We start from the raw sequence: 24346 nt of genomic DNA, 5'->3' as shown, positions 1-24346 counted from the left end.
TATGATATGATGAAATTTGATCTGAATGTTAGTCGGGAAGCCATCTTATATAGAACCACCATTCTAGGCTTAATGAAGCGATCATATTGTTCCAATTGCATGTCTCCAGGTCACTAGTCATCATCTTCTTGTATAGATTTTGTGTGCTGGTTTGGTTACTTCAAATAATCCATTTGTGTGCTGGTTTGGTTTCTCCACTAATGCCTATCATTTTCCTCCATATGCTAGCTTGAGATGGAAAAAATGAAGGACGCGCCGGTACCAGAAGGTGAAGAGCCTAAGTCTACTGTTCAAATTGTCGAAGAAGTGCTGTTGAAATTTGTCAAGCAAAGCATATTCCTCATGAATGTTGGGCTCCAATCATCTAGGAACAACTCCCGCAAAGCAACTGCTGAAGTGGCTGCTCATGTTCGTGACCTTGAGCAGAAGCTGGAGAGGTCCGAGCTTCAAGCTGGAGTGGTGCAAGAATAATTGGCGGCAATCAAGATGAAGGCGGCAGAATTTGAAGCTGCACGCGACAAGGAACTTGAGCTGCTGCGCAAGAAGTCTCAAGAACAGGAAGAGAAGTTAGCCCACTTGATGGCTCTCTTTGGAGCTAAGGCAGTTTGATTGCTGTGCAGTTTGTCTTTGAACCTCTTTGTCTTTGAACCTCTTTGTATTTGAGCTGTGAACCTGGAGCTAAGGTAGTTGAGCTAAGGTAGTTGAGCTGTGAACCTGTGCATTTTGAATTGAGCTGAGTTGTGCATTTTGCATTTTGTTGCATTTTGCTGTTTGAACACTTGTGATCCTGTGAAGTTATGTGATCCTGTGAAGTTATGTGATCCTGTGTTTATTTTCTGTGAAGTTATGTGCACCTGGGCTTGTGGATCACTTGTACACCTTGGCCTTTCTATTTATAGTTATGCAAAATGAGAACCTGGGCTCTAAAAAGGCCAAGTCCCAAACAAGAATTAGACCAAAAAGGCTTGGGCCTAAAAAAAGAAATGACTGTAAGAAAAAAAAATATAAAGGCTGCATAACAGAAAATAAAAAGGCCAAGGCCCAAATTCGAACTAGACTAAAAAGGCTGTGGCCCAAAACAATAGTGAACTATAAAAAATTCATCAGAAAAAGGCTCCATTACCAGAAAATAAAAGGCCAAATTATTAGGCCAGGCCCATGCACATAAGCAAAATAAAGAGCAAAAAAATTAAATGGGCCGAATTATTGGGCTTGGCCCATGTAGACGGCTGAAATGGACCGGGCTGATTCTATTTTACGACCTTTTCATTTGGTCGTAATTCTGCCACGTCAGCTTGCCATGGTGGATCTGACGTGGTGTGGTCGGATTGCTAGTGACCAAAATAATTGGTCGTTAAATCTACGACCTTTTTTTTGTTCATAAACGTCTACGACCATTCCAGAAGGAAGGTCGTTATAGTCAGTTAACGACGGCCAGCTTTTGACCTTATGTTTTTTGTCACAAAAAGGTCACAAATTGAAAACAGTGACTAATAGTGGTGGTCACAAATTGACATGTTTCTTGTAGTGCTTTGAAGACGATGTCTAGGCATCACATCATGAGGTCGTCGTCAAGAGGTTAACATGAACACCAACATCCAACCAACGCCTAAATATTTCTATCATTCTTCTTTTCTTTCTTTTCTTGAAACACGTACGCTAGATGTAGAGTTGCAAGTGAAGCGCAACCGAGCAGGAGAGGACGAAGGTGGCGACATGACTGACCGGAATACAGCTAACTAACTATAGCTACTTCCCCCGTTTCAGTATGCAAGTCCTGCGCGTATACCTAGGTTGCCAATTTTATTGCCGTAACATAAACTATATAACACAAAAATTATACCGTTTGAAAATAGAACATCTGAAGTTTATAATGGTATGTGTTTTGTAATATATGACTTCTATTAGGTTGGTCAAATCGACGACTTAGGGGTATGCTCACGCCTTGTAAACCAAGAGAGAGGGAGTAGCAGGGATTTGTTAGTAGAAGTTAGGAGTTAGGACGATGTTGTGTAGCTACAGCTACAGCTACAGTTTCATTCATTACGCTTCCCTTTCTGTATTAGCATTCCCCGGCCCTGCACGAGTACTATTGAGTACTAGTACATGTTGTCATTTGTTAGGAAAATGTCAGGTGAAGGGACGCCTTTTGGGGGTAGCATCTTATCGACACACGAGACCTGGTAGTTGGGGCGAGTCGAGAGATTCAGGGGTTGTTTGGATTGTGACTATCTTTGCCATATATTGCTGCATGATTTTTGCCACACTTGCCTTAGTTGAGTTGCTCAAATTGTTAGTCACACTTTAACTTGCCTAAGAGAATCTTACCACTTTTTTATGTCTATGACATGTGGGGCTCACTGCTCATAAAAAAAATCCTTGCTTTAGGTGTGGCTAGAACTAAACACCTATCTAACTTGGTCAAACTTGTCTAAGGTTAGATGTGGCAAAGTGTGGCAAGGTGTGGCTAGGAACCAAACAGTCCCTCAAATTGAAATATTGCATGTGAGAGATCAAAACGGACCTTGAATAACCATGTGCCTGCCTAGCTTGATCAGATCTCCTGCTCTGCTCCTCCTCTTCTGCTGCGCTGCAGTGGATGGCCGACCGGCCATGGAGAACTCAGAAGTGGAGGAGCTATACAAAGGCCTGTCTACTTGAGACTGTATGTGTACTGGCCTGCAACGGCAGGGCAGCCGTGACACCACCAAGATTTGACTAGTAAAAAAGGATGCCGATTTACTGCCTGCCCACGTCCTTCATCAACCAGAAAAGCTGTGTGCATTTTTGACCGCGCAAAGGAGCATGTATCTGCCTCTCCTGGTCATCGTCTACCTCTGCCTGGCTCCTCTTCAAGGTCATCCGTATGGTCTTTCCCGATCGCGTCATTCCACTCCCCTCTGGTTCCGCACAAACAAACACGAAGAGGACCACTGGCCTGCCCATTTCCCCCTCATCAACCGGCGCCGATCCATCTCTGAATCCTCAACTGGTACAGCGTCCTGAAACTGACACCAAAGAGGCCTTTCGGTGCATGTGTCCCTCTCCCTGGTTGGTCACCTCCACTGCGCCTGGGCATGCCATTGCCATTCAGCGTCAGGGCGCGTGATCCCTGCGGCTTTCTCTTGCAAGGCGACAAGCCAGCCCGGCCTGTGCTTAAACAGCAACTCCCCGCCCGTCAGACATGCACGCCACGGCCACACATGGCGATGCATGCATGCATGCATATGCACACCGATGATGCGCATGCAGATGCTGGGCGAGCTGAAATATTTCCGTGGACGAGACACGCGGAATCAATGCGGGCCGGGGCGCCTCGCACCCACAGGAAAGGAAAGGAAAGGAAAGGAGCTCAAGCAAGGAATGAACGAATGAAGGAATGAAGGGACCCGTGCGTGCTACTAAGGCTGTTAAGCCCTACATCACATGGCTGAGATCGAGCGGCCGATTCGAAATTGAAGATGATGATGCGGTACAAGTACGTACTTAGCGGCAATCAACCAAGTTTCTGTGTGGTACCTACCATGTTTACCCATTGGTCTGATCAGCTACATAAATACAGCGCTCAGTTTTCACGGAAGAGACTGTTTGGCCCTGCTACTACTCTACTAACTCGTAGTGTGCAGATGGGGGAACTTGGGGACATGCACGCTCCACCATCAATGCAAGTGTTTTGCTTTGTACGCACGCACGCTGGCTGGCTGGTTCAACGCCCACTGTTTCATTAACTCCTGCTGTGATGTACTACCTTCTTTCTGGTTTATTAGTCTTTTTTGTAATTTGTGTTAAATTTAACCAAATATTTGATTGATAAAATGTTAATGCATGCCAAAAAAAAGTATATCGTTGGATTTGTATTTTCACATACTTTCAATAATATAATTTTTAGGGACATGTATGAACATCTTATCAGTTAAATTTATGGTCAAAATTGACACATTACAATAAGAACCAATGAAGTACACACACCGCACGGGACGGCATGGCCTTTCGATCACAAAAAACTTACTCCTATATGTGCGTGCCACATGTACATTCATGCACTGCCTGTTTCTGACAAGGTAGTAATTCGATCTCGCTCGATCGATCCATGGATCGCTCGCAAGGCTACGGCTCGGCACTAGTAGTGTATGATCCCACGCATTCAAGTCCCATGCACGTACGTGCATGCATTAGTACTACGTACGTTGCTCGCATCAATTCTTGGATAGCTGGCTCGAGTTGGGCCGATCTAGATGCCCAGCTAGAGTGTTTTGTGAGTGCGGGCACATGGCATCCACAGACATAAACGTCGTACAAGTGGTGCGTTCTTTACTTGCTCGCAAACAACGACCTCTTGATCGTGCATGCATGCATTGTTAAACATGGATCGACCGATCGATCGTTTGTGAGCTCACGGCTGACGTATTTTGAGGTGCCGCCGGCATAAACTACCCATGGTGGACGTACCTGGTCACCAGCAGCCTAATACTAAAACCACCTTGATTTGCCTCGCTGATTATCTCAGGACAGGACCACATATATACAACCGATGCTTCATTTGTTCCGGTCATTGATCAGAGTGTGTCAACGCCCTATCTGATCGGTCCGGGCTTTTCATATAACCCAACTAGCACAAACCACCTGTGTACATATACATAAAAAATACAGTTTGGTTGGAGTTGTTGCAGAGAAATATGGAGTAGAGGCACGGTGTGATGCATCATGCATGCACCTGATGAGTCCATACAGAGCTGTTCCGGATCCCAGAGTTATTATAGCTTGCCTGCATGTGGCGGCACAGTCCGGTACAGGTACTATGGGTGATGTTACATTACCGCGGCCGGCCGAGCCGTCCCGTCCGGGAGTGGAACAACAGCGGCCAGACCGGCGCGGTCACCGTTGTCGCCCCCGCCATTACAGTAGGAATGTTCCCAGATGCTGCCACAGTTGCTCACTGTAAGTTTGGGCAATGCTTGGCGTTGCTCTCCACTGCGACTCCATCTCAGTCAGAGACCAGCCGATCGAGCCGCTACTGCTGGTGAGACGTGATGTCACTGTGCTTGAGACTATCCGCGAGAACAGCAACGTCAAGCAAGTAACCTGAAACTATTCTTGACGGGTACGTTTCCTGTAAGTGCCACAATTCGCTTCCCTTCCTTTTTTTTCCATTTTTTAGGATTGATACTTCCGTTGAACACCTAAGAGCATCTAGGTCCGCATATAGCAAATCTAGCCCCCTACTATATGCTAGTGGGGATAGCACGGTCACACCTCAATTTTTGTTCGTTGCATCCACATACCTTAAAGTTCACTCCTCAAATCCATACTAAGCCATGCAACATAAATAGATAACTCTATCCTACTCCTACTCGTCGTCGGATATTTGGCCGACTTCGCCGACTGTGCCAAACGGACCTCTCGCCTGGTGGATGACCGCCACCCACGGCTACGGCTCCTCGCCGGACTTCATATTTGCGAAGATTGCATCCACCTCCGCCCGTGCCTCACGAAGGTAGCGACGGTTTGCCTCCGCCTCTGCCTCCGAGCAGATGGAGTCCAGGATGGCCTGGTACTCCGCTACCTCTCTGCTTGGGCGACCTCGTTCTTGACTTCTGCATCGTCGATGCCACATCCGGCTTGGGCAATCAGAAGCGCTGGCTCTACCTCGCCTTCCTCCTCCTCCTCTTCATCGTCCATCGTCTGCTCTATCACCCCCTGTCGTGGTTCTAAGTCTGACAGTAGAATGGGGGGTAGGTATGGAGAGGCAAGATCCTAGCTATGGAGTAGTTGTACACACGAGTGTTTTACGAGTTCAGGCCCTTCTCGAAGGAAGTAATAGCCCTACGTCTCGGAGCCCGGAGGCGGTCAACTGGTTTCTGTGTATATGAGTTACAGGGGTGCGAACCCTTTACACTGAGGAGGGGGGTGGCTTATATAGAGTTCGCCAGACCCCTCCGGCCCTCAGTTATGCAGGGTTTAAAGTACATTAAGACAGGGGGTTACTAGTAACGCCCTCATAAACTGCCATGAAGACTATTAAAGCTACTTAATGACAGACCGTTGCGTGCTGAGTGACTTTAGGTCTCCTGGCCGTCGAGTGGTGAGCTTCATGGTCGAGTGGCTATCTTCATCGTCGAGTGTCCTTGAGTTTGTCGAGTGAAGTCCCTCTTGGTCGACTGGAAGGTAGCTTCTTCTAAGGATGTCCTTGGGTAGGGTATCTTAGATAGGTCCATGACCCTACCCTAGGTACATGACTTCATCATTAGCCCCCGAATGGATCGAGGTTCGAGTGAGGAAGGAGTTGATAATTTTCTCCGACCTATTTCCCGTGCTCTGATTATGTTGTATCCTGGATCAGCGATTTTTCTTTTTTGGCGTTGGCATTAACTTTTCTTTCAGTCGCCTTGATCCATTCCTTTCTTCTGACGAGTGAACTTTTGAACTTAGTGAACTTCCGAGCGACGGATCGCAGGAAATCTATCGTCTGACAGACTGATCTGCTGTTAGCGGATTTTGTGGGATCCGAATTTTGGGAAGCGCGTGAAGCGGGGCGGACCGCGATACTCGGATGGGATAAGGCGTGGACGCCTTGATTTCCGCGCCGCCTTTTTTGCCATGTATCATGCGTGCGCGACTATTTCGGGATGTGATAGGACCGCCCGGGCCTACTTGTCAGCCACTCGGAAGCGTCCTTATATAAAGCGTCGGGCGAGGGTTTTTGAACAGTGCCTTCTCATTCTCCTCTCTGCCCTCTTTGCCTCCGCCCGCTGTGCCTGCTCTCGCCTCCGCCTATCCACTCCTCGCGTGCTTCGCCGGCGACAATGGTGAAGGAGAAGACGGCGGCCTTGGAGCGCGCGAAGAAGGCGACGGCGACGGGGAAAGCGAAGGGGAGAGCGTCCAGTCGGGGCGGATCTTCGTCAAGGTCCCGCCTGCCAAAAGGTTGGGTCCAAGGTGATTGGATCCGCTCGACCATCACTGAGACGGATCTCAATGACCTGGCCAACGAGGGTCTGATCCCCCACGGGTCAGCAAGGCTTCCGGGGACCGAGTGTCAACCGCAGCCGCAGGAGGGTGAGTGCATTCTCCTAGCCACTCATGTAGACCGTGGATTCTCTCTGCCGCCGAGTGTTTTCTTCCGAGGGTTTCTGAACTTCTTTGGGGCACAAATCCACCATTTCATTCCCAATTCCATTGCCTATCTTGCTGCTTTCGTGTCCATGTGCGAGAACTTCCTGGGTTGTCGACCACACTGGGGTCTCTTTAAGCACATATTCACCTGTCGCTCACAGACGGTGAAAAGGCGAGTCCGGATAATGAGAGGACTAAGGTTATCCAGATGTGCGGGGTGTAGGGTTTCGTAGTAATTTCAAAAAATTTCCTACGCACACGCAAGATCATGTGATGCATAGCAACGAGGGGGAGAGTATTGTCTACGTACCCAACGCAGACCGACTGCGGAAGCGATGACATGACGTAGAGGAAGTAGTCGTACGTCTTCACGATCCAACCGATCAAGCACCGAAACTACGGCACCTCCGAGTTCGAGCACACGTTCAGCTCGATGACGATCCCCGGACTCCGATCCAGCAAAGTGTCGGGGAAGAGTTCCGTCAGCATGACGGCGTGGTGACGATCTTGATGAACTATAGCAGCAGGGCTTCGCCTAAACTCCGCTACAGTATTATCGAGGAATATGGTGGCAGGGGGCACCGCACACGGCTAAGGAACAGATCACGTGGATCAACTTGTGTCAACTTGTGTGTCTTTGGGGTGCCTCTACCTCAGTATATAAAGGAGCCAAGGGGGGAGGGGGCGCCGGACAAGAGAGAGAGGCGCAGGAGGAGTCCTACTCCTACCGGGAGTAGGACTCCCCCCCAATCCTATTCCATCTAGGATTCCCAAGGGGGAAAGAGGGAGAGGGGTGGCCGGCCACCTCTCCTAGTCCTAATAGGACTAGGGGAAGGGGGGAGGCGCGCAGCCCCCTTGGGCTGCCCCTTTCTCCTTTCCACTAAGGCCCATGAAGGCCCATATGGCTCCCGGGGGGTTCCGGCAACCTCCCGGTAACCCGGTAAAATCCCGATTTCACCTGGAACACTTCCGATGTCCAAACATAGGCTTCCAATATATCAATCTTTATGTCTCGACCATTTCGAGACTCCTCGTCATGTCCGTGATCACATCCGGGACTCCGAACAACCTTCGGTACATCAAAATGCATAAACTCATAATATAACTGTCATCGTAACCTTAAGCGTGCGGACCCTACGGGTTCGAGAACAATGTAGACATGACCGAGACACGTCTCCGGTCAATAACCAATAGCGGGACCTGGATGCCCATATTGGCTCCTACATATTCTAGTTCATCATGATCTAGTAGCATGACCGAGACATGTTCAAGCCACTTTGCGGAATCTGGGCTCACCATCGCTTCTTCATAGTTCGTAGGTTCATCATGATCTAGTAGCATGACTTCCAGAAAAGGATTATCGTACCACTCTGGCGCGGATCTTACTCTGGTTGATCTACGAGGTTCAGTAGTATCTTGTTCTGAAGTTTCATGATCATCATCATTAGCTTCCTCACTAACTGGTGTAGGTGTCACAGAAACAGTTTTCTGTGATGTACTACTTTCCAATAAGGGAGCAGGTACAGTTACCTCGTCAAGTTCTACTTTCCTCCCACTCACTTCTTTCGAGAGAAACTCCTTCTCCAGAAAGTTTCCGAATTTAGCAACAAAAGTCTTGCCTTCGGATCTGTGATAGAAGGTGTATCCAATAGTTTCCTTTGGATATCCTATGAAGACGCACTTCTCCGATTTGAGTTTGAGCTTATCAGGATGAAACTTTTTCATATAAGCATCGCAACCCCAAATTTAAGAAACGACAGCTTAGGTTTCTTGCCAAACCATAGTTCACACGGTGTCGTCTCAACGGATTTAGATGGTGCCCTATTTAACGTGAATGCGGCCGTCTCTAAAGCATAACCCCAAAATGATAGCGGTAAATCTGTAAGAGACATCATAGATCGTACCATATCTAATAAAGTACGGTTATGACGTTCGGACACACCATTACATTGTGGTGTTCTAGGTGGCATGAGTAGTGAAACTATTTCACATTGTTTTTAACTGAAGGCCAAACTCGTAACTCAAATACTCTTCTCTACGATCAGATCGTAGAAACTTTATTTTCTTGTTACGATGATTTTTCACTTCACTCTGAAATTCTTTTCACTTTTCAAATGTTTCAGACTTATGTTTCATCAAGTAGATATACTCATATCTGCTCAAATCATCTGTGAAGATCAGAAAATAATGATACCTGTCGCGAGCCTCAATATTCATCGGACCACATACATCAGTATGTATGATTTTCAACAAATCTATTGCTCGCTTCATTGTTCCGAAGAACAGAGTCTTAGTCATCTTGCCCATGAGGCATGGTTCGCAAGCATCAACTGATTCATAATCAAGTGATTCCAAAAGCCCATTAGTATGGAGTTTCTTCATGCGCTTTACACCAATATGACCTAAACGGCAGTGCTACAAACAAGTTGCACTTATCATTATTAACTTTGCATCTTTTGGTTTCAATATTATGATTATGTGTATCACTATGATCGAGATCCAACGAACTATTTTCATTGGGTGTGTAACCATATAAGGTTTCATTCATGTAAACAGAACAACAATTTATTCTCTTACGGAAATGAATAACCGTATTACAATAAACATGATCAAATCATATTCATGCTCAACGCCATCACCAAATAACACTTATTCAGGTTCAACACTAATCCCGAAAGTATAGGGAGTGTGCAACGATGATCATATCAATCTTGGAACCACTTCCAACATACATCGTCACTTCACCCTTAACTAGTCTCTGTTTATTCTGCAACTCCCGTTTCAAGTTACTAATCTTAGCAACTGAACTAGTATCAAATACTTAGGGGTTGCTATAAACACTAGTAAAGTACACATCAATAACATGTATATCAAATATACTTATGTTCACTTCGCCATCCTTCTTATCCGCCAATTACTTGGGGTAGTTCCGCTTCCAGTGACCAGTCCCTTTGCAGTAGAAGCACTTAGTCTCAGGCTTAGGACCAGACTTGGGCTTCTTCACTTGAGCAGCAACTTGCTTGCTGTTCTTCTTGAAGTTCCCTTCTATCCCTTTGCCCTTTTCTTGAAACTAGTGGTCTTGTCAACCATCAACACTTGATGCTCTTTCTTGATTTCTACCTTCGTCGATTTCAACATCACGAAGAGCTCGGGAATCGTTTTCGTCATCCCTTGCATACTATAGTTCATCACGAAGTTCAGTAACTTAGTGATGGTGACTAGAGAATTCTGTCAATCACTATCTTATCTGGAAGATTAACTCCCACTTGATTCAAGCAATTGAAGTACCCAGACAATCTGAGCACATGCTCACTAGTTGAGCGATTCTCCTCCATCTTTTAGCTATAGAACTTGTTGGAGACTTCATATCTCTCAACTCGGGTATTTGCTTGAAATATTAACTTCAATTACTGGAACATCTCATATGGTCCATGATGTTCAAAACATCTTTGAAGTCCCGATTCTAAGCCGTTAAGCATGGTGCACTTAAACTATCAAGTAGTCATCATATTGAGCTAGCCAAACGTTCATAACGTCTGCATCTGCTCCTGCAATAGGTCCGTCACCTAGCGGTGCATCAAGGACATAATTCTTCTGTGCAGCAATGAGGATAAACCTCAGATCGCGGATCAAATCCGCATCATTGCTACTAACATTTTTCAACACAATTTTCTCTAGGAACATATCAAAATAAACATATGAAAGCAACAACGCAAGCTATTGATTTTACAACATAATTTGCAAAATACTACCAGGACTAAGTTCATGATAAATTTAAGTTCAATTAATCATATTACTTAAGAACTCCCACTTAGACAGACATCCCTCTAATCCTCTAAGTGATCACGTGATCCAAATCAACTAAACCATGACCGATCATCACGTGAGATGGAGTAGTTTTCAGTGGTGAACATCGTTATGTTGATCATATCTACTATATGATTCACGCTCGACCTTTCGGTCTCCGTGTTCCGAGGCCATATCTGCATATGCTAGGCTCGTCAAGTTTAACCTGAGTATTCTGCGTGTGCAAAAACTGGCTTGCACCCGTTGTAGATGGACGTAGAGCTTATCACACCCGATCATCACGTGGTGTCTGGGCACGACGAACTTTGGCAACAGTGCATACTCAGGGAGAACACTTCTTGATAATTTAGTGAGAGATCATCTTATAATGCTACCGTCAATCAAAGCAAGATAAGATGCATAAAAAGATAAACATCACATGCAATCAATATAAGTGATATGATATGGCCATCATCATCTTGTGCTTGTGATCTCCATCTCCGAAGCACCGTCATGATCACCATCGTCACCGGCGCGACACCTTGATCTCCATCGTAGCATCGTTGTCGTCTCGCCAATCTTATGCTTCCACGACTATCACTACCGTTTAGTAATAAAGTAAAGCATTACATCGCGATTGCATTGCATACAATAAAGCGACAACCATATGGCTCCTGCCAGTTGCCGATAACTCGGTTACAAAACATGATCATCTCATACAATAAAATTCAGCATCATGCCTTGACCATATCACATCACAACATGCCCTGCAAAAACAAGTTAGACGTCCTCTACTTTGTTGTTGCATGTTTTACGTGGCTGCTACGGGCTTAAGTAAGAACCAATCTCACCTACGCATCAAAACCACAACGATAGTTTGTCAAATAGACTCCGTTTTAACCTTCGCAAGGACCGGGCGTAGCCATACTTGGTTCAACTAAAGTTGGAGAGGCAGTCGCCCGCAAGCCATCTCTGTGCAAAGCACGTCGAGGGAACCGGTCTCGCGTAAGCGTACGCGTAAGGTTGGTCCGGGTCGTCTCGTCCAACAATACCGCCGAACCAAAGTATGACATGCTGGTAGGCAGTATGACTTGTATCGTCCACAACTCACTTGTGTTCTACTCGTGCATATAACATCAACATAAATAACCTAGGCTCTGATACCACTGTTGGGTTTCGTAGTAATTTCAAAAAATTTCCTACGCACACGCAAGATCATGTGATGCATAGCAACGAGGGGAGAGTATTGTCTACGTACCCAACGCAGACCGACTGCGGAAGCGATGACACGACGTAGAGGAAGTAGTCGTACGTCTTCACGATCCAACCGATCAAGCACCGAAACTACGGCACCTCCGAGTTCGAGCACACGTTCAGCTCGATGACGATCCCCGGACTCCGATCCAGCAAAGTGTCGGGGAAGAGTTCCGTCAGCACGACGGCGTGGTGACGATCTTGATGAACTACAGCAGCAGGGCTTCGCCTAAACTCCGCTACAGTATTATCGAGGAATATGGTGGCAGGGGGCACCGCACACGGCTAAGGAATCGATCACGTGGATCAACTTGTGTCAACTTGTGTGTTTAGAGGTGCCCCTGCCTCCGTATATAAAGGAGCCAAGGGGGGAGGGGGCGCCGGCCAAGAGGAGAGGCGCAGGAGGAGTCCTACTCCTACCGGGAGTAGGACTCCCCCCCCAATCCTATTCCAACTAGGATTCCCAAGGGGGAAAGAGGGAGAGGGGTGGCCGGCCACCTCTCCTAGTCCTAATAGGACTAGGGGAAGGGGGGAGGCGCGCAGCCCCCTTGGGCTGCCCCTTTCTCCTTTCCACTAAGGCCCATGATGGCCCATATGGCTCCCGGGGGGTTCCGGTAACCTCCCGGTAACCCGGTAAAATCCCGATTTCACCCGGAACACTTCCGATGTCCAAACATAGGCTTCCAATATATCAATCTTTATGTCTCGACCATTTCGAGACTCCTCGTCATGTCCGTGATCACATCCGGGACTCCGAACAACCTTCGGTACATCAAAATGCATAAACTCATAATATAACTGTCATCGTAACCTTAAGCGTGCGGACCCTACGGGTTCGAGAACAATGTAGACATGACCGAGACACGTCTCCGGTCAATAACCAATAGCGGGACCTGGATGCCCATATTGGCTCCTACATATTCTACGAAGATCTTTATCGGTCAGACCGCATAACAACATACGTTGTTCCCTTTGTCATCGGTATGTTACTTGCCCGAGATTCGATCGTCGGTATCCAATACCTAGTTCAATCTCGTTACCGGCAAGTCTCTTTACTCGTTCCGTAATACATCATCTCACAACTAACATATTAGTTGTAATGCTTGCAAGGCTTATGTGATGTGTATTACCGAGAGGGCCCAGAGATACCTCTCCGACAATCGGAGTGACAAATCCTAATCTCGAAATACGCCAACCCAACATCGACCATTGGAGACACCTGTAGTACTCCTTTATAATCACCCAGTTACGTTGTGACGTTTGGTAGTACCCAAAGTGTTCCTCCGGTAAACGGGAGTTGCATAATCTCATAGTCATAGGAACATGTATAAGTCATGAAGAAAGCAATAGCAACATACTAAACGATCGGGTGCTAAGCTAATGGAATGGGTCATGTCAATCAGATCATTCAACTAATGATGTGACCTCGTTAATCAAATAACAACTCATTGTTCATGGTTAGGAAACATAACCATCTTTGATTAACGAGCTAGTCAAGTAGAGGCATACTAGTGACACTCTGTTTGTCTATGTATTCACACATGTATTATGTTTCCGGTTAATACAATTCTAGCATGAATAATAAACATTTATCATGAAATAAGGAAATAAATAATAACTTTATTATTGCCTCTAGGGCATATTTCCTTCAGTCTCCCACTTGCACTAGAGTCAATAATCTAGATCACATCACCATGTGATTAACATCGATAGTTCACATCATCATGTGACCAACACCCAAAAGGGTTTACTAGATTCAGTAATCTAGTTCACATCACTATGTGATTGACACCCAAAGAGTGATCATGTTTTGCTTGTGAGAAAAATTTAGTCAACGGGCCTGCCAAATTCAGATCCGTATGTATTTTGCAAAATTCTATGTCTGCAATGCTCTGTACGGAGCTACTCTAGCTAATTGCTCCCACTTTCAATATGTATCCAGATTGAGACTTAGAATCATCTGGATCAGTGTCAAAAACTTGCATCGACGTAATCCTTTTACGACGAACCTTTTGTCACGTCCATAATCGAGAAACATATCCTTATTTCACTAAGGATAATTCTGACCGCTGTCCAGTGATCTACTCCTAGATCACTATTGTACTCCCTTGCCAAATCAGTGCAGGGTGTACAATAGATCTGGTACACAGCATGACATACTTTATAGAACCTATGGCCAAGTCATAGGGAATGACTTTCATTCTCTTTCTATCTTCTGCCGTGGTCGGGCTTTGAGTCTTACTCAACTTCACACCTTGTAATACAGGCAAGAACTCTTTCTTTGACTGCTCCATTTTGAACTACTTAAAAATCTTGTCAAGGTATGTACTCATTGAAAAAACTTATCAAGCGTCTTGATCTATCTCTATAGATCTTGAAGCTCAATATGTAAGCAGCTTTACCGAAGTCTTTCTTTGAAAAACTCCTTTCAAACACTCCTTTATGCTTTACAGAATAATTCTACATTATTTCCGATCAACAATATGTCATTCACATATACTTATCAGAAATGTTGTAGTGCTCCCACTCACTTTCTTGTAAATACAGGCTTCACCGCAAGTCTGTATAAAACTATATGCTTTGATCAACTCATCAAAGCGTATATTCCAACTCCGAGATTCTTGCACCAGTCCATAGATGGATCGCTGGAGCTTGCACATTTTGTTAGTACCTTTCGGATTGACAAAACCTTCTGTTGCATCATATACAACTCTTCTTTTAATAAATCCATTAAGGAATGCAGTTTTGTTTATCCATTTGCCAGATTTCATAAAATGCAGCAATTACTAACATGATTCAGACAGACTCAAGCATAGATACGAGTGAGAAGCTCTCATCGTAGTCAACACCTTGAACTTGTCGAAAAACCTTTTGCGACAATTCTAGCTTTGTAGATAGTAACACTACTATCAGCGTCCGTCTTCCTCTTGAAGATCCATTTATTCTCAATTGCTTGCCGATCATCGGGCAAGTCAACCAAAGTCCAAACTTTGTTCTCATACATGGATCCCATCTCAGATTTCATGGCTTCAAGCCACTTTGCGGAATCTGGGCTCACCATCGCTTCTTCATAGTTCGTAGGTTCATCATGATCTAGTAGCATGACTTCCAGAAAAGGATTATCGTACCACTCTGGCGCGGATCTTACTCTGGTTGATCTACGAGGTTCAGTAGTATCTTGTTCTGAAGTTTCATGATCATCATCATTAGCTTCCTCACTAACTGGTGTAGGTGTCACAGAAACAGTTTTCTGTGATGTACTACTTTCCAATAAGGGAGCAGGTACAGTTACCTCGTCAAGTTCTACTTTCCTCCCACTCACTTCTTTCGAGAGAAACTCCTTCTCCAGAAAGTTTCCGAATTTAGCAACAAAAGTCTTGCCTTCGGATCTGTGATAGAAGGTGTATCCAATAGTTTCCTTTGGATATCCTATGAAGACGCACTTCTCCGATTTGAGTTTGAGCTTATCAGGATGAAACTTTTTCATATAAGCATCGCAACCCCAAATTTAAGAAACGACAGCTTAGGTTTCTTGCCAAACCATAGTTCACACGGTGTCGTCTCAACGGATTTAGATGGTGCCCTATTTAACGTGAATGCAGCTGTCTCTAATGCATAACCCCAAAACGATAGTGGTAGATCGGTAAGAACATCATAGATCGCACCATATCTAATAAAGTACGGTTATGACGTTCGGACACACCATTACATTGTGGTGTTCTAGGTGGCATGAGTAGTGAAACTATTTCACATTGTTTTTAACTGAAGGCCAAACTCGTAACTCAAATACTCTTCTCTACGATCAGATCGTAGAAACTTTATTTTCTTGTTACGATGATTTTTCACTTCACTCTGAAATTCTTTGAACTTTTCAAATGTTTCAGACTTATGTTTCATCAAGTAGATATACTCATATCTGCTCAAATCATCTGTGAAGATCAGAAAATAATGATACCTGTCGCGAGCCTCAATATTCATCGGACCACATACATCAGTATGTATGATTTTCAACAAATCTATTGCTCGCTCCATTGTTCCGAAGAACAGAGTCTTAGTCATCTTGCCCATGAGGCATGGTTCGCAAGCATCAACTGATTCATAATCAAGTGATTCCAAAAGCCCATCAGTATGGAGTTTCTTCATGCGCTTTACACCAATATGACCTAAACGGCAGTGCTACAAACAAGTTGCACTTATCATTATTAACTTTGCATCTTTTGGTTTCAATATTATGATTATGTGTATCACTATGATCGAGATCCAACGAACTATTTTCATTGGGTGTGTAACCATATAAGGTTTCATTCATGTAAACAGAACAACAATTTATTCTCTTACTTAAATGAATAACCGTATTACAATAAACATGATCAAATCATATTCATGCTCAACGCCAACACCAAATAACACTTATTCAGGTTCAACACTAATCCCGAAAGTATAGGGAGTGTGCGACGATGATCATATCAATCTTGGAACCACTTCCAACATACATCGTCACTTCACCCTTAACTAGTCTCTGTTTATTCTGCAACTCCCGTTTCGAGTTACTAATCTTAGCAACTGAACTAGTATCAAATACTGAGGGGTTGCTATAAACACTAGTAAAGTACACATCAATAACATGTATATCAAATATACTTATGTTCACTTTGCCATCCTTCTTATCCGCCAATCACTTGGGGTAGTTCCGCTTCCAGTGACCAGTCCCTTTGCAGTAGAAGCACTTAGTCTCAGGCTTAGGACCAGACTTGGGCTTCTTCACTTGAGCAGCAACTTGCTTGCCGTTCTTCTTGAAGTTCCCCTTCTTCCCTTTGCCCTTTTCTTGAAACTAGTGGTCTTGTTAACCATCAACACTTGATGCTCTTTCTTGATTTCTACCTTCGTCGATTTCAACATCACGAAGAGCTCGGGAATCGTTTTCGTCATCCCTTGCATACTATAGTTCATCACGAAGTTCTACTAACTTGGTGATGGTGACTAGAGAATTCTGTCAATCACTATCTTATCTGGAAGATTAACTCCCACTTGATTCAAGCGATTGAAGTACCCAGACAATCTGAGCACATGCTCACTAGTTGAGCGATTCTCCTCCATCTTTTAGCTATAGAACTTGTTGGAGACTTCATATCTCTCAACTCGGGTATTTGCTTGAAATATTAACTTCAATTACTGGAACATCTCATATGGTCCATGATGTTCAAAACATCTTTGAAGTCCCGATTCTAAGCCGTTAAGCATGGTGCACTTAAACTATCAAGTAGTCATCATATTGAGCTAGCCAAACGTTCATAACGTCTGCATCTGCTCCTGCAATAGGTCTGTCACCTAGCGGTGCATCAAGGACATAATTCTTCTGTGCAGCAATGAGGATAAACCTCAGATCACGGATCAAATCCGCATCATTGCTACTAACATTTTTCAACACAATTTTCTCTAGGAACATATCAAAATAAACATATGAAAGCAACAACGCAAGCTATTGATCTACAACATAATTTGCAAAATACTACCAGGACTAAGTTCATGATAAATTTAAGTTCAATTAATCATATTACTTAAGAACTCCCACTTAGACAGACATCCCTCTAATCCTCTAAGTGATCACGTGATCCAAATCAACTAAACCATGTCCGATCATCACGTGAGATGGAGTAGTTTTCAATGGTGAACATCGTTATGTTGATCATATCTACTATATGATTCACGCTCGACCTTTCGGTCTCCGTGTTCCGAGGCCATATCTGCATATGCTAGGCTCGTCAAGTTTAACCTGAGTATTCTGCGTGTGCAAAAACTGGCTTGCACCCGTTGTAGATGGACGTAGAGCTTATCACACCCGATCATCACGTGGTGTCTGGGCACGACGAACTTTGGCAACGGTGCATACTCAGGGAGAACACTTCTTGATAATTTAGTGAGAGATCATCTTATAATGCTACCGTCAATCAAAGCAAGATAAGATGCATAAAAAGATAAACATCACATGCAATCAATATAAGTGATATGATATGGCCATCATCATCTTGTGCTTGTGATCTCCATCTCCGAAGCACCGTCATGATCACCATCGTCACCGGCGCGACACCTTGATCTCCATCGTAGCATCGTTGTCGTCTCGCCAATCTTATGCTTCCACGACTATCACTACCGTTTAGTAATAAAGTAAAGCATTACATCGCGATTGCATTGCATACAATAAAGCGACAACCATATGGCTCCTGCCAGTTGCCGATAACTCGGTTACAAAACATGATCATCTCATACAATAAAATTCAGCATCATGCCTTGACCATATCACATCACAACATGCCCTGCAAAAACAAGTTAGACGTCCTCTACTTTGTTGTTGCATGTTTTACGTGGCTGCTACGGGCTTAAGTAAGAACCAATCTCACCTACGCATCAAAACCACAACGATAGTTTGTCAAATAGACTCCGTTTTAACCTTCGCAAGGACCGGGCGTAGCCATACTTGGTTCAACTAAAGTTGGAGAGGCAGTCGCCCGCAAGCCATCTCTGTGCAAAGCACGTCGAGGGAACCGGTCTCGCGTAAGCGTACGCGTAAGGTTGGTCCGGGTCGTCTCGTCCAACAATACCGCCGAACCAAAGTATGACATGCTGGTAGGCAGTATGACTTGTATCGTCCACAACTCACTTGTGTTCTACTCGTGCATATAACATCAACATAAATAACCTAGGCTCGGATACCACTGTTGGGTTTCGTAGTAATTTCAAAAAATTTCCTACGCACACGCAAGATCATGTGATGCATAGCAACGAGGGGAGAGTATTGTCTACGTACCCAACGCAGACCGACTGCGGAAGCGATGACACGACGTAGAGGAAGTAGTCGTACGTCTTCACGATCCAACCGATCAAGCACCGAAACTACGGCACCTCCGAGTTCGAGCACACGTTCAGCTCGATGACGATCCCCGGACTCCGATCCAGCAAAGTGTCGGGGAAGAGTTCCGTCAGCACGACGGCGTGGTGACGATCTTGATGAACTACAGCAGCAGGGCTTCGCCTAAACTCCGCTACAGTATTATCGAGGAATATGGTGGCAGGGGGCACCGCACACGGCTAAGGAATCGATCACGTGGATCAACTTGTGTCAACTTGTGTGTCTTTGGGGTGCCTCTACCTCAGTATATAAAGGAGCCAAGGGGGGAGGGTGCGCCGGCCAAGAGAGAGAGGCGCAGGAGGAGTCCTACTCCTACCGGGAGTAGGACTCCCCCCCCCCAATCCTATTCCAACTAGGATTCCCAAGGGGGAAAGAGGGAGAGGGGTGGCCGGCCACCTCTCCTAGTCCTAATAGGACTAGGGGAAGGGGGGAGGCGCGCAGCCCCCTTGGGCTGCCCCTTTCTCCTTTCCACTAAGGCCCATGAAGGCCCATATGGCTCCCGGGGGGTTCCGGTAACCTCCCGGTAACCCGGTAAAATCCCGATTTCACCCGGAACACTTCCGATGTCCAAACATAGGCTTCCAATATATCAATCTTTATGTCTCGACCATTTCGAGACTCCTCGTCATGTCCGTGATCACATCCGGGACTCCGAACAACCTTCGGTACATCAAAATGCATAAACTCATAATATAACTGTCATCGTAACCTTAAGCGTGCGGACCCTACGGGTTCGAGAACAATGTAGACATGACCGAGACACGTCTCTGGTCAATAACCAATAGCGGGACCTGGATGCCCATATTGGCTCCTACATATTCTACGAAGATCTTTATCGGTCAGACCGCATAACAACATACGTTGTTCCCTTTGTCATCGGTATGTTACTTGCCCGAGATTCGATCGTCGGTATCCAATACCTAGTTCAATCTCGTTACCGGCAAGTCTCTTTACTCGTTCCGTAATACATCATCTCACAACTAACATATTAGTTGTAATGCTTGCAAGGCTTATGTGATGTGTATTACCGAGAGGGCCCAGAGATACCTCTCCGACAATCGGAGTGACAAATCCTAATCTCGAAATACGCCAACCCAACATCGACCATTGGAGACACCTGTAGTACTCCTTTATAATCACCCAGTTACGTTGTGACGTTTGGTAGTACCCAAAGTGTTCCTCCGGTAAACGGGAGTTGCATAATCTCCTAGTCATAGGAACATGTATAAGTCATGAAGAAAGCAATAGCAACATACTAAACGATCGTGTGCTAAGCTAATGGAATGGGTCATGTCAATCAGATCATTCAACTAATGATGTGACCTCGTTAATCAAATAACAACTCATTGTTCATGGTTAGGAAACAAAACCATCTTTGATTAACGAGCTAGTCAAGTAGAGGCATACTAGTGACACTCTGTTTGTCTATGTATTCACACATGTATTATGTTTCCGGTTAATACAATTCTAGCATGAATAATAAACATTTATCATAAAATAAGGAAATAAATAATAACTTTATTATTGCCTCTAGGGCATATTTCCTTCACGGGGGTCTTGGGATTCAAATGAGGAATAAGAGTACTTTCCTGGCCATGACCCTTCCTGAGTCGGTCAGAGGGTGGCAGTCGACTTGGTTCTACTAGCAAGACGAGTCGACGCCGGGGCAGTCGACTGGTCTCCCTCCGTTCTCCATGGACCGAGTGGACAAACCCTCTTCTCTGAAGGTGCTTCTTGAGGAGAAAGCTCAGGTAAAAATGTTGATGGAGCGCGTAGTCCAACTCATTAGGGACAGAGTAACGAGTATGGATCTTCTGGAGGTCTTCCTTAGACGGCGCATGCAACTGCTTCAGTACCGAGGCCACCCGATGTGGCTGTACTGTGGTACTGAGGACACCACTCGGATCCATCCAGAAGTGGTCGACGACGCCACACTAGAGAGGTGGGTAACCGCAATCACAGGGAATAAGGACAACCCTCGAGGGGCTAGGAGGATCCCACCACTCGACTATACCTACACACCGGACACGGTATGACCACTTATCTCCAATTGTAATCTTGCTTTATTCATTCTGCTTCGCTGCGAATTGGTCGATTGACCTTTGTTTTGTTTTGTTGTCTGACAGGCCACCACTGAGTTATACTTGATGCCCAATGGAGCGCAAACACCGACTGAGGAGGAGGAAGGAAGTGGGGGCGAAAGCCTGGAGGAGTGGGATTCGGATGCTGACGACGATGATGAGGGTGATGACTCTGGTGAGGAGGAAGAGGAGGAGAAGGAGGAGGAAGTTGTACCTCCTCGCTCGAAAAGACGCTCGAAGCTTGTCCATGATCCCGCGGCCGAGCGTGGTAAGGGGGTCGCAACCGTCACGCAGTCGTCCAAGCGCCCTCGGACTACTTCTCTGGTGCCGACTGAGAAAGCTCCGAAGCAATCTCGAGTGGCGCCGTCAAAGTCGACGAAGGTCTTGCCGAAGATGAAGATGGTGATCCCCACTATCTCAGGGTAATGGTGTAGCTTGGGTTTGTCTGTTCCACATGAACTTATTCTTGGTCGACTCATGAGCTAATCGACTGACTTCTGGAACTGCAGTGCTGCTACTTCTGATACCTCGGTCAGAGCTGAAGATCAGGAGATGGAGGATGTTGTTACTTCGAAACCTGGTATGACTCTTGTAGTTCCGTCTTCAGTCGATTGGTTTCTTGTCTCTAATTTTGATTCTTTTTCTGCAGCTTCATCTAACACCGTTATCGACCTTCCCGATGACGACAACGAGGAACCATTGAGGCAGAGAAGGAACAAGAAAGCGTCTGCTGGCAAGGCGACTCAGGATGTGCCAGCACCCGAGACATTAGTCGTGGAGGGAGACAATGTCACTCGGCCTACCGTAACCTTTGCGATGCCGTTGACGAGTGCTCGTCCTTCATCGTCGAGTGCTGCTCAACCCTCGCTTTTCTCAACCTACCACGTCCCAGAAGACCAAGCTAGTGCTGCTAAAGAAGCAATACGCCAAGCGGGGGTCCTGATGGAGAAAGTGAAGGCAATTCGAGAAGCCAGCCAGGCAGCCTATGACGCCAGTTCAGCTCTTTAGAGTAATGCTCAGGTCAGTCGGTCACTGCCTGTTCTGTTAGGATATGATATCTGAAAACTCTTCTTTCTGAAATTCCTAGAGTTTGTCCTACACCCACTGGGTGTGTCGATTGAAATTCCGGGTTAGTGGGGGCACGCTGAGTGCACCCACTTGGTGTAGTCCCCAAGGCTATGGTGGACTGCTGGCAGTCGACCATAGTCTTTATGTCTTAAGTTTTTTCCTTACTCGACTAGGTCGAATAGATTCACAGACCGGTGGGGGCATGCTGAGTGCACCCACTGGGTGTAGTCCCCGAGACTGTGGTCGACTGCTGGTAGTCGACTATAGTCTGAAGAACACCTCCCATTTTTCTTTTGTTGGTTGACTGGTCTACTCTAACTGATGAAACTAGTGGGGGCACGCTGAGTGCACCCACTGGGTGTAGTCCCCGAGACTGTGGTCGAATGTTTGTATTTGGCCGTAGTCTTAGAAACGCTATGATTTTTCCTTAGTCACTCGGAAGTGAATTGTCTTTGACATCTGTCGATTGGTTCTTCATAGAAATCCTGCAACCTTGCGGCTCGTTATACTGAGTTGGAGAACAAACACATCCATCTCGAGCTTGATCTGAAACTGACCCAAGAGAACCTAACGAAGGCGAAGGAGGAAGCTAAAGGTATGTTTGGTGAGGCCTTCGACGACTGCCTTTGCCTCTCGTTTGTTTTAGAGTCTGATCTCACTGTAACTTTGCAGAAAAAGTGAGGGATGCCCTGAAGAAGAAAGACCTTTACTTGGCTGAGATGCAGAAAGCGGCTTTAGAGAAGACCAAGCTCGCAGATGAGAAGCTGGCTTCAGTCACCAAGCTTGAAGAAGAAAACACCAATCTAAAAGCTGCTCTTGATGCTGCCAACAAGGAGCTCAGTCGACTGAAAAGTGAGAAGATTGCCCTGAATGACAAGGCCAGTGAGTTGGTGGGAAAGAAGAATGATCTGGAGGCTTATCTGGGTGGACTCGCCAAGAAGCTATTCCTCATGCTTGAAGGTAATCTTTTGTATCAAACAGACATTTTAACTGTGATCTCCGACTGTTGTCTTGACTCGGTGGTTGTGCTTGCAGAATTTTGCCAGAACTTTGAAGAGGAGACTGGTCGACTGGAAATAAACCTGGATCCCATCAACTCTCCCGTGAAAGATGAAGTCGCCATGAATGTGCTCCGGCTTGAATCTCGCGTTGCTGCTGTCGTCGACTATCTCGCAAGGCTGAAGGTCGCAACTTCTCGCATCGACACAACACTCTGGCCAAGAGAGACGCTCCAGAACGACCTCGAGTCTCTGATGACTCGACTGAACGAGGTCCCAAGTCGAGTGCAGGAGTGGAAGAAGTCTTCTGCCAGGTGTGGCGCGGATGTTGCTCTGTCTCTGGTCAGCATTCACTGCAAGGATGCACGAGAGGACAAGCTGGCGGCCCTTAGGGTGGCTAACACCAAGAAGCATGATTTCCGATCTTTCATGGAGACCTTCATCACCGCTGCCACTCGGATTGCAGATGGAATCGACCTGGATGAGTTTGTTGCACCTTCCAGCCCTCCACGGGAGGGGCAAAAAACTTCTGAGCTTGATACTTTCAATTTGCCTCGGTATGCCGAGTGAGTTTTGTAACCGACAAACCTTAACAGGCTTAGCGCCTGAGCACTTTCGGTTCCGTTAGGTGTTATCCGAACTTGGATTCGACGTTGGATATGTTTGCATTTGGTTTGAGGTGTCTTTTGCAGGCTAAAGCGAGGCGCTCATTGCAATCGACTTGTTCCCCGATACACTTAGGCGAGCACTGGGCTGCAGCTAAGCCCTCGAGTGGGAGGTCTGCTCTCCACTCGGTAGGATTTTCAAAAACTTAGGCGAGCACTGGGCTGCAGCTAAGCCTCCGAGTGAGAGGTCTGCTCTCCACTCGGTAGGATTTTTCAAAAGCTTAGGCAAGCACAGGGCTGCAGCTAAGCCCCCGAGTGGGAGGTTTGCTCTCCACTCGGTAGGATTTTCAAAAACTTAGGCGAGCACTGGGCTGCAGCTAAGCCCCCGAGTGGGAGGTTTGCTCTCCACTCGGTAGGATTTTCAAAAACTTAGGCGAGCACTGGGCTGTAGCTAAGCCCCCGAGTGGGAGGTTTGCTCTCCACTCGGTAGGTTTTTCAAGAACTTAGGCGAGCACTGGGCTGCAGCTAAGCCTCCGA

Source organism: Triticum aestivum, chromosome 2B, assembly GCF_018294505.1.
Source record: "Triticum aestivum cultivar Chinese Spring chromosome 2B, IWGSC CS RefSeq v2.1, whole genome shotgun sequence".
Taxonomy (NCBI): domain Eukaryota; kingdom Viridiplantae; phylum Streptophyta; class Magnoliopsida; order Poales; family Poaceae; genus Triticum; species Triticum aestivum.
Note: the sequence above shows the minus strand (reverse complement) of the source record.